A 9,207-nucleotide genomic window follows, 5' to 3' on the forward strand; every position below is an offset into this window, starting at 1 on the left:
GATCTGCCGGCCAGACAGCCCCGAGCACCCGCACGGCAGATAACACCCCCAGTGCTCTGGTCCGGGCTGCACGAAAGGGGAGCCGTGGTTTGGGGCAGGAAAGAGCCCGGCACGAAGGGAGTTTGGCACGGTAGCACGGAGGGCTGAGTGCCCCTGAGGGCCTGGGTGCAAGCCGATGGCAGATTTTGGGGGACGAGCTTGAGTCTGGCAGGGTTCAGACGCACAGACGTGCAGAGGAGGGAAGGTTTATTGAGAGATCTCAGGGTTTTTAAAAATATGTATTTATTTACACGCACTCATAACCACTGTTACACACACACACACACACACACCCCACACACACACATCTAGCAAAACCTTTTCTTCACACAGCTTAAACCACATTTAAATCCCATGCGGCTGTTACAGCAAACACATCCATGGACCCATGCTCCTGCTTTCCCATCCGCTGTCCTTTCCCCATCCCAGTCGCAGTCTCTTAGTCTTAGCCCTAATTTTGGGGTTTACATGCACAGCTCAGGAGGCACAGGGCACTCCTGAAGCAGGACATGAACTGGTCCAGGCAGGTTGTCGGGGTCCCTTGATGTTTAGTCAGGTGTCTGTACAGCGCCACCTCCTTTGTCATCAGCCTGAGCCCTGTCACCTCTCTGCGGAGCAAATTTACCTTGTGTATGGGCAGAGCCATAGGAGATGGTGGATGGTCTCTGCTGCACTTTGGCAGATTTCCTTGGGGAAGCTGGGTCAAGTCCCCTGCCCCCCTCTGTGTCTCCAAACCCCACTGGGTGAGCGCGGTGCGCTACTAGTCAGTTCAGGTCTCTGGTCCTGTCATAGGTCCTTGTGGAAGATCCACTCCCTGATGGCCAGGTGTCATCATCAGGGAGCAGCTCCATGATTGGTAGCACATAACTGGCTCTGAGCGCCCTCTGCACCTTGCTGTGGCAGCTTTTTATTTAATTTTTTATTTATTTTTTATTTTTAAGGATTTTTTTTCTGTTCCAAGCCAAATCAGCCAAATCAATTCCTAATCTGCAAGTCATTCAAGAACCATATGTGGACCTACAACCAGCAAACATCCTCCACCTCCACCTGGGGTTTCAAATGTTTCCAAATCATTTAGCAGGTATCCAACGTGCAAGCCCAAGCCCAAGCCCAGAGACTTGGGGTGCGGATGCCCCTGGGTTTCACATGCTCTAGGCCATATGGCCACAGAAGCAAGCTAGGAAGGAATCACCCAGGTCCATAAAATAGGCATAAAGCCAAAATCTTCCATCGGGAAATGAATATGGGAGGTTTATTACTATACATTACCTTCAGGGGTAGTCTCTTGCCCCTGGGAAAACCGCCTTAGTGGTCCTTGTATTTCCTGTACCTGCCTCGCAGGGCTGGATGCCCCAGAGAGGAACAATGCAGGGAGCTCTGCAGGGTGAACACCAGCATGGCCCAGCTTTCCCATGGGCCAGGGAGATGTAGCTGGAAGGGCACAAGCTCCACGTGCCAAGCACCAATCTCAGAGCATTGCAAGAAGGATCCCAGTTCACTTTGCCACCTTCTCCTCCAGCCTTTAACATGTCTGTTCTGATATGGGGTCAGCCTGTCTATGCCAAGGCAGATTCAGACACTGGCATCAAGAACAGGGTACCACACCCCAAGCACCAGGACTTGGAGATGTGTCCTGGCTGGGACAGCTCCTAGGTTATGGGCCACTGGGAACCCCCCACCCTGCAACATTTCTGAGCCCAGGGGACAAATGTGGGGAAAAGTAGGTGCAGCTCCCGGTCTGGCTCCAAGGGAACTCAGGGTCAGCAGCAGAGCTGGGCTGACAGCCTGCAGAACACGTGGATCCAGGCTTCCCGCAGACCTGTTGGGGCGGAGACAGCCCTTGATGAGCAACTAGCAGGTAGCTCCACTGAGCACAGCCTGATTTAGAAAGCTGTCACCCAGCCCAGGCCCCAGTGACATGTACCAGCTCAGTGGCATGTACCTGGGTTTTAACTTTCTAAGGCTCTAAAATCTGTCTTACCCACTCTCATGCACCCCACAGACCCAAGCAGCAGGCCCCTACCTGCAAACTCCTCCCACATGGAGATTTCTAAAGCAAAAAAGGTTTCTTTCCAAAATGTGAAGCTGTCCCCCACCCCCCTGACTTTGTAGTTCAAACACATATCAGGACCCAGTCCTCTTTGACTGAGGTCCAGGAAAAATTGAGAACAGAAACTTTCCAGGGGACAGGGAGCAGATGTTTCCAAGCCCACTGGGCTGTTAGCAGGCTGCCTGCCTTGTGTATCTGTGAAGTTCTTGGTTTTATCCCCTCATGCCCTGGTACAAGGAACAGTGTGTTACCCTTGTATGTGCCCATGTGGCTGCAGCTCCTAGGAGCTCCTGTGCTGGGGCAGCGCTGGAACAAATGGCACCACGGAAAGACTAAAGACTGTCCCTGCCTTGCAGAAACCATCAGCCTGCGCTCACCCAGGGTTACCCAGATGGGTGGTGCAGTCTCCATCCATGGAGGTTTTTAAGGCCCAGCTAGACAAAGCCTTGGCTGGGATGATCTAGTGGGACTGGTCCTGCTTTGAGCAGGGGGTTGGACTTGATGTGACCTCCCGAGGTCCCTTCCCACCCCCATTTTCTGTGATTCTATAACCTCTCCTGGCTGCACCCTGGGTAAATGCAGCCCCTTGGCACTTACCATAAGCTTGGGAATGCAGGAAGAGGCACAGCACAAAGGGACAGAGAGCTTCCTCCATCACAACAGGCATGTGAAGTGCCAACAGGCAGAGGGGAGAGAGGCTGGAAGGAGATGTGGTTACAAGCCAGGACATGTCTGACATGTAGCACTTTCTCAGTGGGAGCGTCTGCTCCTTCCCTGCTATGGTGGGAGCTTGCAGAGAGCGAGAGAGGCATCCTCTGCACTGCACACACTCCAGCAACAGTGGCTGTGTGCTTCCTGCCTCACATTCCTTCTCCTCTGCAGTTGGGCACTGGCCATACAGGGTAGAGAGCTAGAGATGTGTGAAGCTGCAGGGGAGAAAGACTCAGGCTGGTTCTGTCACCCCTTTAGCAGAAAATAATGGCACAGAGACATGCGGAGAGGTGGGGGGAGCTGCAGGATGGACATAGACGGCCAGCACCTGCAGCTGCACCAGGAGGTGAAGGGAACATTGCCTTTGCACCCATGGCATGACAGCAACACTGAGGGACTTCCCGTGCAACATCTTCTGCATTTTTTTGGTGAGAAAGTTTTAAGAGACCCAGCAACCTCAGTTCCTTGTTGCACTTATAAAGCTATAATTAGTACCCATCGAGGTGTTGGGGCTTAAGGCCCATTTTCTGGAAATGGGGAGTCTCCTCCTTATCTTGCTCCTTCAGCCATATGGCTGAGGGCAGGTGAAACTTGGGGACATCCAAACCCCAAGCCTCTGGGCTTGGGCCTGCATGTAGGATGCCTGTCAAAAGACTTTGGAAATATCTGAAGCCCCTGGTGGGGGTGGAGGTTGTTTATCAGTTGTTTGGGCACTTATGGTTCTGGACTGCCTCACGGATTTGGACTTGATTTGGTTGATTTGGCTTGGAACATGAACAATTTCTTAAGAAAAAAAAAGAGCTAAGATAGGTACCAACAAGGAATAAAACTAAATTGCAGAAAAAGACTCTGTCCCACTATGAAACGAGCTATTAGTCCTTGTAATATGTTAGCTGCAAGAGATTTTTACCCTAGCAGGCAGGAAGCATTTGATGGCAGCTTTCACCGAGCATGGGTCCTTCACTCATGTGCTCGTGGTGCAGGATGACTTCTGCATTTTCTCTGGACTGCACACCTTGCTGGCACTTCTGTCTTGCTTTACGCTGTTTAATGGTATAGCTTCAAAGCATTTTTCTTTGATGGCTGGCCGATTAAAATCCTAACAAAACAGGGAGGAAAAGGGTGACCATCACATTACAATTGTTAAATTGCCTGGCTGCTGTTTTTGGCTTTGTCCAGGTGTGAAGACCTGTGTTTCTTGCGATTAAATGTGATGGGCCTTGAGTGACTAAACAGGATGCTAGAGGCACTGGTTACCGGTCGGGTGGCCATCATAGAGGACATTCCAGTTTTCTGCTACTTTGTCTTCTGTTCTCTATCTGGACACCTTTATGTCCTCTATTTTTCTCTTCAAGAGTAACATAGAGGACATAAAGGCATCGGGTTTTGTATCAATAGAGGACAGAGGACAACCAGATTGTCCTCTATGATGGCCACCCTAGTGACCGGACCCGTCTTTGGGTATTTATCAATGGGGCAAATTTGCAATAGCTTGTACCAGGATGGTCTGCTTACAAAACTCCAGACATACAAATGTCTGAATACTTCAGCATAACATCTTAGACCCTGGATGCCTGATGTGAGAAATGTGAGGATGTCACATACAGGACATTTTCCCTGTATTCATTGCACCTTTTACAGGTTTTACATGAAATGTATATTTAGTCTTTAGCTGCTAGTTCAATTGAAATGTATATGTAGTTTCCTTTCCTTTTCTAGTTACACTGACTCCGTCATTCTTTTTCTTGTTCTTTTAGCTTGGATATACACATGTGATGAGTGTGTCAGGTCTCTGCCAACAATTTTCCTTTTAGAGAAACCATCAGTCTAATTATTTTATGGCGTGGGTCTGGTAGTGGATGCCTCAAGCTTCACTGCGTCTACACCCTAAGGGGTTGTAGCCATCATGGAGACTTTTTTTTTTCTTGTGTCAGTCTTGTCACCACAACCCAGTCTTGCCCCAGCCACTTCCTTGCATTTTTCTGCAAGAGACACCATCCAAGCTTTTACAGACAGCACCCATGTCGTGAGAGCAACCCTGAGGGACCTCCCCTGCAAAGGCTTCTCCATTGGCCTTATTACCACTCTCTTGGTCAGGAAGTTTTAAGAGACTCAGGAGCCTACCGGGACTTGGTGTGTGGGCAAGCACTTTCTGGGTCCAGACAGACATCACACAGACCTGAAATCTCTGCACTGTCACCTGGACACTGGGGAACAGCTGGGCCTGGACCGACGAGGCTGCAGTAACAGCAATCATCCAGGCTTGGCGTGTGCAGGGGGTGGGGGAGGCAGGACATGCCTGAGCGGTGCCTTTGTGGGGCCTGGGACCCTTGCTGAGACCCACTACCTCCAGGTAATCAAGTCAGTGCCCCTGGCTCTGGGGCAGCCCCATTGGGAGAATGCCAAGGGCTGGGGACCCTTGGCTTCCAGGTCCCTGGCTTTGGGGCAGCCTGGCCAGGGGGACTGCCCCAGTGCTGGGGAAATGGTGCCTCTGCCTCTGCGGTTTCCCACCAGGTTCTTGAAGGGGCTGCCCCAAGGCTGCAGACTCAGCCCCACCAGTCTGCCAGGCTCTGAGATGAGCCAGACCAGTGTGGAGGGTGGGGCAGTGGGAGCATCCTCAGCTCAGGGCAGCTCTGTGAGGCCCCTTCCTCTGGTTTCACCCAGGCCAGTCTCAGGAACTAGCTATATCAGACCCAGGAAGGTGATAAACATCCCTGTCCCTCCTTGCCTGTCTGGTGTAAAGGGGCATTTACAAGAGGAGTTGTACAGTGGCTCAACACTGCTGGTGGCCATGCCCCAGCTGAGGGTACTGCTGGGTTGCGTGTTTGGAGGTCACTGCTGTATCCAGCAAGCTCCAGCTGCAGCTGGGCTCTGGAGATGTGCTCACGGGGCAGGCAAAGCTTTCAAGTGAGCTCCAGCAATTGAGGGCAGTGCCTGATCTTCCCCTTGTGCCTTGCACAAGGAAGGCATTGCTGTGTGTGCTGGGCAGGCCTCCAGGGCTTGGGTCCGATCCCAGCTCTTTCTGGCAGGACCCGAGTCACCAGGTTGTGTTCCTGACTCTTCCTGGAAGGGCCCCGAGGTCTGTTCTCAACTCTTGCAGGAAAAGCTTTGGTAGCCTCTTTGTACCCAGGTGCCTCCACAGTCATGACCCTGTGCGGCTGATCAGCTCACTCGGCCTTACCTACCGCCAGTCAACATGCTTTTGGCCTCCTGGGAAGAGGCTTCCCTGATCCCTGCTCATCCCGTGAACTGCCAGCCCCCCAGGGCTCCTGCTCTTGTATCAGTAAGTTTTGCTTCCAATGTGCTTCCACTCAGTTGGGCCCCATGGCCGGGTCGGCAGACAACACCCTGCTCCCAGGTCCCACCCCAGCTTCTGGACCTGAGGCCAGCCTGTAGCAGACCCTTTGGTGGGACATCAGAGCTGGCAGGAGAGACCCCCTGGGGAAATGGGGGGCAATCCTTGAGAAATGGCCCTGCCAGTAGAGATCCTGGCATGCAGAGCAGAGGCATGGGCAATGCTGATGGCTGAACACTCCCTGAGGGCTGTGGTTCAGCCCGATGGGGATCTTGGGAGGTGTGTGGGAAGATTGTCCCTGGCAGGGTTCAGAGACACAGACAGTGCAGAGGGGGGGATTTTAATTTAGAGGCTGCAGCTGCCCTTGGGACAGTGGTGTTTTGTACTGCCTGTGTCTGTGGGCCCCTGAGCGCAGCCAGTCCATGCCCCGAAGCCTGGATACTGGGGTCTACTGGTCCCACTGGGCAGGGGAGGAGGAAGCCATGGAAGAGACACTCTACTCCAGAGTGCTGATGGACCTGCAGTGCCAAGCGATGGATCAGGAACTGGCATCCGATACTCAGATTCAGACCCTCGCAGACCCACCGGCTGCTTCTCCTCAGTGTTGCAGCCTCCCCCAGTCCTTCCTTCCCAGAGTGGAGCAGACGCAGTGTGGGCTGGGCCCGGCTCAGTCCCATTTCAGCTGCATGCGAGTCACGATGTACACCTCGGTAGTCCCAGCGATCAGCACCCCCGGCACCACCAGCAGGACGAGCCCCTTGGCCTGGCAGTAGGACAGCGATGAGGCCTGGGAGTGCAGTTGTGCTAGAACAGAGCAAGGCAGCAGGTCAGGGCCAGGGGGAAGTGACTGGTGCTGCCCCGTGGTGTTTGCTCTGGGGGGCAGCAGGGATAGGGGCAGTCCCTGGGGTGCTTCCAGAGGGAGGAGGAGCCCTGCAGGGAGCTCTGGGCTGGGCTGTCCCTGCAGGGAGATGGAGCATGTGGCTCCCTGGGTAGCAGGGTCAGAGGGAACGTGCAAGGCAGGGACTTGGGGTAGGGAGGGGGCAGCATCTAAACTCAGGTGCCTCAGGTTAGCCAACCTAGCACCCTCATGCTCATTCTCCCCAGGTGTGAGCTGCATGGAGCTTCCCTACAGGGCATGTTACCTGCACAAAGGGCCTTGGCAGAGGCTGTCATGGAGCTGCTGCTGGCGGGGTTGTGCACTGTGCACGTGACATTTATCAGAAGATCTGCATTAGAGATTATCACGATGGATCCTTGAGCGATCATACTGGGAGGGTCTGGGGCTCTCCAGCTGTAGGTCACATTGCTGCCTCCATTGGGGATGGTGCAGATCAGGACAGTTTTCAGGATCCATTCGCACAGCTGTGGGCACTGCAGTGAATTGTGGGCTGGGGCAGCTGCTCTGCAGGGAGACAAAAGGAACTGAAATGGGAGGATAAACGTGTGAAGGGAAGAAAACAGCACTTTGCCTTCCTGCAAGCATCTCCCTGGGACACTACTGGGAGAGCAGAGCCCCTGACACCACCAGGTGATACAGCAGATGAGATAAAGACTCATTAGCCCCCTTCAGGGTCGCTGTAGGAGTCTCCCGTGGGTGGAAAAACCCCATAGGGATGTGTCCTGTGTAAGATGCCCCTGATGACTGATATTTCTAAACATGGCTCTTTGCTCAAAAATATCCATGCTCATGAGTTCGGGAGGTAACAAGGGCACTGCACAACATGTCTTTACTCCGGCTGCAGCTGTAACACTCAGAGCCCGGGTTTGTCTAGGGTCCCCTGCTTTGCTGATGTGTGTGGAAAGCAAAGACTGCTTGCCAAGACCGGGCACAAGCACAAGCACAAGCAAAAGCGCTCATCCTGCCCCTTTCCATGGAAGGGGATTCACATCCCTTGGGGGTTTCCAGGACCATTCTTGTGCTCTTGTGTGCATGCAAGCAGGAGTGCTCATCCTGCCCCTTCCACGGAGGGGTAACAACTTTGTGCCCTTCACAGACCTTTACATTAACTAGGCTGTCACACTTAGATCATAGTGGAGAGATTACCTCAGTGGGCAGAGACCGTGTAACTCCTACATGATTGAGTTATCTTTGCTACAGAGTTAAATAACATATGACTCACCATAGCTGTGCAGTGTGAAGCAGCTGGTAAATATGATTTTATCCATGTTGACTATAGTTTTGTAGGACCCGTGTTAGCAAATAAAAACCTAGGATTTTGGACTAGCCCAGGGATTGACCCAACACCTCTTTTGATGAGTGATGGAAGATTTTAAATACTTATAGTAAATAAAGCTTAAGTCAAGTGAGCCCCAACCAAATCAAAGCCCAGTAATTAGCTATAAGGTGATGATTTCTCACCAAACAGGCGACGAAGAGGCGGTCTTTTTCTCTTCAACTTTTCGAGCAAGTCAGGTGCATCAGCAACTGGTGTCGGAGAGATTTCTCACTCTTGAAGCACGCGCTGTTTGGTGTTTTACTGCCTTTTTATACCCTTAGTTTAGCATCTTCAAAGCATTCTTTTAGTTGTGTAAATCAAGAGAGTCCCAAGCAGTAATTGATGGGATAATGCTGTTAATTAACCTGCTCATTACTGGTTATCAGAAATTTCTAATTTGAACGAGTTACCTTCTTCAGTGACAAGAGGCTATCCAGTTTGCAACATATCAAGAACCTGATTAACAGCCAGGAAAAACATACTAAATCAGGAGGAGACATCTATCACTTATGGAGAATGTCTATTCCTGCACGTAAACACGAGTTAGTCACAAAATAAATATTTACCATACTAATTAATCAAGGATAGACATTTCATATGGTTACATACCTGACAACTAAGAGTCTGCCTGAAATCATCCTGAATATAGCAAGATAAACTGGGAGAGATACTTCATTATTCCATCTTAGATGGCGTAGCCATGAACTCGCATCTTCTTGCATTATGCAATTAGCATCAGTATTCTGTATTTTAACTTTTGTGAGTCGGCCCAAGCTTAGCATGAGGTTCAGAGTCATCATCCCGCGTCCTCCATCCTCAGGTTGGTGATTTGCACTGAGAGGTCGTCAGGGAGCTGCAGGTGGCCCCTATAGCGTTTGTCTGTCACAATGACACCC

The 9,207-nt window shown here is 51.8% G+C and overlaps 1 long non-coding RNA gene across 2 annotated transcripts; it reads right to left on the bottom strand.

Moving 5' to 3' along the window:
* Positions 1-5,536: 5,536 nt before the first annotated feature.
* On the bottom strand, positions 5,537-8,537 carry LOC112548883. Of its 2 annotated transcripts, none has more exons than XR_003092401.1 (3): positions 8,455-8,537; positions 7,238-7,492; positions 5,537-6,899 (listed from the first exon to the last, which is right to left on the bottom strand). It is a non-coding gene; the product is annotated as an uncharacterized LOC112548883 (long non-coding RNA). The 2 variants fall into 2 exon arrangements; XR_003092400.1 differs by having other exon boundaries at positions 7,238-7,497.
* Positions 8,538-9,207: the final 670 nt, after the last annotated feature.

Source organism: Alligator sinensis, unplaced genomic scaffold (assembly GCF_000455745.1).
Source record: "Alligator sinensis unplaced genomic scaffold, ASM45574v1 scaffold1480_1, whole genome shotgun sequence".
Lineage (NCBI taxonomy): Eukaryota > Metazoa > Chordata > Crocodylia > Alligatoridae > Alligator > Alligator sinensis.